This window comes from Hordeum vulgare, chromosome 3H, assembly GCF_904849725.1.
Source record: "Hordeum vulgare subsp. vulgare chromosome 3H, MorexV3_pseudomolecules_assembly, whole genome shotgun sequence".
Taxonomy (NCBI): domain Eukaryota; kingdom Viridiplantae; phylum Streptophyta; class Magnoliopsida; order Poales; family Poaceae; genus Hordeum; species Hordeum vulgare.
This window is the reverse complement of record NC_058520.1, coordinates 385952102-385958101: the sequence shown is the minus strand read 5'-3', so window position 1 is coordinate 385958101 and position 6000 is coordinate 385952102.

The following is a 6000-nucleotide window of genomic DNA, read 5'->3' as shown; positions in this document are numbered from 1 at the left end:
GAAAAGAACTCGTGAGATAGGTTAGTACACACAATAATAAATCGACTCTTCATGTACTGCCAAGACAAGTTGTATAATAATTTTCAAACATAATCTACTGTTTACTATCGTTTCCACAATTTATATCTACCAATATAGGCTATAAAACTATAGGATAAGTAGATAACAAAACAATGACAACAATCTGTCCAAACAGAATAGTCTGTCGCAATTTATGAAAATAGTGTACTTGTGTAACTCAAACAATTATGAAATTTGGGAAATTCTATAAAATTTATACGACAAAATTGTGTACAAATTTCAGAAACTTTTTACGTTCCAGTAAAATATGAAAATTCATACACTACAACATCAGTTTTTGTTTTTACACAACACCAATCAAAGAATGCAATGCAAGCATCCTAATGCAATTCTTGGAACTTTTTATTGAAAAAAAAGATTATAAATAACACCTAACGGAGAACAACAAAATAAAATGATGCTCTAAGCAAAAATCATATTATGTGATGAATAAAAATATAGCTCCAAGTAAGATATACCAATAATGTTGAAGACGAAAGAAGGAATGCCTTCCAGGGTATCCCCAAGCTTAGGCACTTGAGTATTCCTTGGATATTACCTTGGGGGTGCCTTGGGCATCCCCAATATTAGGTTATTGTCACTCCTTATTCTCCTCATATCGGTGTCTAACCCAATACTTGAAAACTTCAATCACACAAAACTTAGGTACTGTCAAGACAAGATTAATAATTGTTCTCACATTATACCTAATGTATTATACTATTTTCATAATTTATATCACCGAATATAATCCATGGGAACAATAAAACAAGCAAACTATGCATGCAAAACAGAATCTGTCAAAAACAGAACAGTCTCTGAAGATCTATAGCGTAACCATTCTTTCCTGTCTCTAAAAATTCGGAAGAATTAGTACAATCCAGGTTATTTGTATATCAATCACGTGTAAAAAATGCAGATCAAAATCATGTTCGAGTTAATTTAAAAAATTCCTGGACTGAGAGCAAATGTTTCTGTTTTTGCACAGAATCAAGTCAACTATCATCCACACTATCCCAAAGGCTTTACTTGGCACTTTATTGAAATAAAAGGCATAAAATATGATTACTACAGTAGCTTGATCATGTGAACACCAAAAAACAGAAAGTAAAAGTGTTGGGTTGTCTCCCAGCAAGCGCTTTTCTTTAAAGCCTTTTAGCTAGGCATGATGATTTCAATTATGCTCACAAAGGAATAATAATTATAACATGCAAAACAACATAATGAATGTCCTGACAAGCACATTTAAGTCTAACCCAATTCCTATGCATAGGGATTTTGTGAACAAACAATTTATGGGAGCAAGAATCAACTAGCTTAGGAAGGTAAAACAAGCATAACTTCAATACTTTAAACACATAGAGAGGAAACTTGATATTATTGCAATTACTACAAGCATATGTTCCTCCCTCATAATAATTTTCAGTAGCATCATGAAGGAATTAAACAATATAACTATTACATACAACATTCTTTTCATGATCTACAAGCATAGAAAATTTATCACTCTCCACATAAGCAAACTTCTTCTCATTCATAATAGCGGGAGCAAACTCCACGAAATAACTATCATGAGGTACTTGATTGACATAACCACTTTGAATATTAAAATCATGATAAAAAATTCATGGTTACTATGACTATTTATAGCATACATGTCATCACAATAATCGTCATAGATAGAAGGCATGCTATCATCATAATAGTTTTGCTCATCAAAACTTGGGGGACTAAAAATATCATATTCATCAAGCATAGCATCCCCAAGCTTGTGGCTTTCCATATCAATAGCATCATGAATATTCAGAGAATTCATACTAACAATATTGCTATCATGCTCATCACTCAAATATATAGTGCCAAACATTTTAATAACTTATTCTTCTCTAACACTTGAGCATAATTTTCCTTTCCATCATTTTCACAGAAGACATTGAAAATATGAAGCATATGAGGCAACCTCAATTCCAGTTTTTCATAGTTTTCTTTTATAAAACTAAACTTGTGAAAGACAAGAAACTAAAAGATTTAGTTGCAAGATCTGAAGATATACCTTCAAGCAGTCACTTCCCTGGCAACGGCGCAAGAAAAGAGCTTCGTTGACAGGAGTGGCGCTTACCTATCCTCCCCGGTAACGGCGCCATAAAAGAGCTTGATGTCTACTACACAACCTTCTTCTTGTAGACTCGTGTTGGGCCTCCAAGTGACGAGTTATGTAGGACAATAGCAAGTTCCCCTCAAGTGGATGACCTAAGGTTTATCAATCCATGGGAGCCGTAAGATGAAGATGGTATCTCTCAAGCAACCCCGCAATCAAATAACAAAGAGTCTCTTGTGTACCCAACACACCCAATACAATGGTAAATTGTATAGGTGCACTAGTTTGGCGAAGAGATGGTGATACAACTGTAATATGGATGGTAGATAGAGGTTTTTTTAATCTGAAAATATAAAAACAGCAAGGTAAAAAATAGTTGTATAAATGCTTGAACAAGGCCTAGGATTCATGCTTTCACTAGTGCAAGTTCTCTCAACAATACTAACATAGTTGAATCATATATAAATCGCTCACGCGTGACAAAGAGTTCACTCCAAAGTCACAAATAGCGGAGAACAAACAAAGAAATTATTGTAGGGTACAAAACCACCTCAAAGTTATATTTTCTGATCAATCTTATGAGCTATCCCTATAAGTGTCACGAACAACCCTAGAGTTCATACTAAAATAACACCTTAAGATACACATCAACCAAAACCCTAATGCCACCTAGATACCCCAATGTCACTTCGAATACCCGTGGGCTTGATTATACAAAATGCATTACATAATTTCAGATTCGTCATGTTTAATCCATCACAAAGAACTTCAAAGAGTGCCCCAAAGTTTCTGCCCGAGAGTCAAGACGAAAACTTGTGCCAACCCCTATGCATAGATTCCCAAGGTCACGGAACCCGCAAGTTGATCACCAAAACATACATCAAGTGGATCAATAGAACATCCCATTGTCACCACGGATATCCCATCGCAATACATACATCAAGTGTTCTCAAATCCTTAAAGGCTCAATCCGATAAGAAAACTTTAAAGGGAAAACTCAATTCATCACAAGAACATAGAGAGGGGAGAACTGCATAAGATTCATCTATATTAATAAAGCTCGCGATACATCAAGATCGTACCATCTCAAGAATACGAGAGAGAGAGATTAAACACATAGCTACTCGTACATACCCTCAGCACCGAGGGTGAACTACTCCCTCCTCATCATGGAGACCGCCGGGATGTTGAAGATGGCCTCCAGTGATGGTTTCTGATGGGGAAAGTCGCATGGGAAACAAAAAAATTCCTACGCGCACGAAGTCCTATCATGGTGATGTCCATCTACGAGAGGGGATTTCTGATCTACGTACCCTTGTAGATCGCACAGCAGAAGCGTTAGTGAACGCGGTTGATGTAGTGGAACGTCCTCACATCCCTCGATCTGCCCTGCGAACCGTCCCACGAACCGTCCCGCGATCCGTCCCACGATCTAGTGCCGAACGGACGGCACCTTCGCGTTCAGCACACGTACAGCTCGACGATGATCTCGGCCTTCTTGATCCAGCAAGAGAGACGGAGAGGTAGATGAGTTCTCCGGCAGCGTGACGGCGCTCCGGAGGTTGGTGGTGATCTAATCTCAGCAGGCACTACAAGAAATATGCTCATATGTGATGTTTTTTAAAAGGTCGTTGATGAATTCGTCATAAATCTATGACGATTTCATCCGAGACCGTCGTAAACCGTTTGAGGGGATCAAATCTACATATAAATTACGACGATGTGAGTCAAAACGTCGTAACCGCATAAGATGAGATCGTCATAACTTTTACGATGATTGTAAAAATGTCGTAACATGTTCTAACTATGTTGACATGGCACTCGTGGGTCCATTCTATGCCACCTGATCCTAGTTTGTGAAGCAACCTACTATTCTATCATTCCGAAAATTCTCGAAAAATTCTCATAAATACTTTGGACTATATATTTCTCAAATATGTGAAAACCCTCCCTTCCATAGTTCAAAAATAATTCAAAAATATTCATTTTCCTATTCTGTTCAGAATAGCACTTTATGAAGGAAGTGCTGTTTCTATTTCTTTGATTACCCTCATATTGTTTGGGCACTCTTTCCTATCCAAATCATTGCCTCATGAAAACTTTCGTAACGATTTTCCTAGTAAATCTTTCTCAGCAAATTTCCAAAGTTTGTGTCCAGCTAACAGCTTTGTGAAGGAAGTACTAGATAGGAATATCCTGATGAGTTGAATTTTTTCCACATCATCTATGTGCCCAAAACGGAGCTCTCCATAAAATTTTAGCCACATATAACAATTCATGTGAGCTCATCATCCAATATTTGTTTTTGGTAATATTTTCATTTTGTGAAGCAACTATGTTTCATATTGCTTTATAGTTGATGAAAAATTTACCACGGGATGATCCTGACCATATAACCTCACTTCACCAAATTTTAGCTCATTTAGTTCAACCAGTTTCTCTCAATATTTTTCCCAATATTCTGTTCAGTAGAGAGCATTGTGAAAGAAGTACAATTATTGTTTATCCAAATTTTATGAACTTTTTACAGTACCTTAATGTGCCCAAATTATCATCCTCCTCCAAATTTAAGCTCAATCCAATCATCTATGTGAGCCCAGTTTTAATTACCATTTTCTGTCCAGATTGGCACATTGTGAAGGAAGTGTCACTTTGGCATGTCCAAATGGTATAATTTTTATACAGTGCCTTCATATGCCCAAATTAACATCATACACCAAATTTCAGCTCAATCCATTCATTCATTTGATCCTAGCTTCAACATCCATATTTCTGCACAATGTGTTACTTTGCAAAGCAAGTGCCACCTAGATTCATCCATTTGAGATAAAAATTTGCCAAGAGAGTCTCCTTAGTAGATGATCATCCTCAGCCAAAATTTAGGCCCATTGTCTACGTGAATTACCCGCATCGCTAATCAAACACTTGGCTGCTAATTCATGTTTGTGCTTAGTTCAGTGTCCTCATGAGATTATTCTATTGTATTATTCTTGCTAACACCTATCGAGGGATTGTCCAACCCACCAGACATGACTATTCCACCTAGAACGCGTGGCAATGCAACGGTTAGGCGGTGACCATGCGACTCGCATGCAAGTTCACGCACTCTGGAGTTGGGGCCCTCGACCACCATGCAAACCTCGACGTCAAGGCACCACACCATGTATTTCTGATTAAATAGATACTTATATACCTACAAATTATTTTTGGGAAAAATAAAGAGCAAACTATAATGCAGCTGCAGTTCAAATTTGACCCGCTTCGAGCTGAATCGACATAAATTTGTCTTTTTCACGAGAGGTGGATAAAATCTTTTAACACCCAACCATTTTGTCAATTGTACATTAAATATGGACTAGTATTTTATAAAAATGATTTGGTCCAATTTTAAAACAAATATATGGTAGGTCCTTCACAAAACAACTCATTTTGATCACTTGAAAAATGGAAAATGAATTTTTCATACAAGGAAAATGAAAACTTCCTTAATCAACATTGTTTGCCATTCCGATATGCACCCTTGTGCATAACATTATATCATTTCAACAAACTATGTCATGAATGTGGCTATAAGATTGATCATTTGGCTTGAAAGTCATGAATCTTCACACATGATAGCTCATTTCTAAGAACACTTGTTTAAAATAATTGTCGTATTACAAGTTTATTATTTTTCCTGGTAACTTTGTCACATATAATGACACAATGCAATGGTTTTCCATTTTTTGAATTTGTTTTGAATTTTCCATGGCCATTTCAAAACGCGGTCAAAATAGCGGGTATGACCGTTCATACCTAGTGGTTGAATCTTGGAAATGTTTTGATGTTTCTATGATTAAATA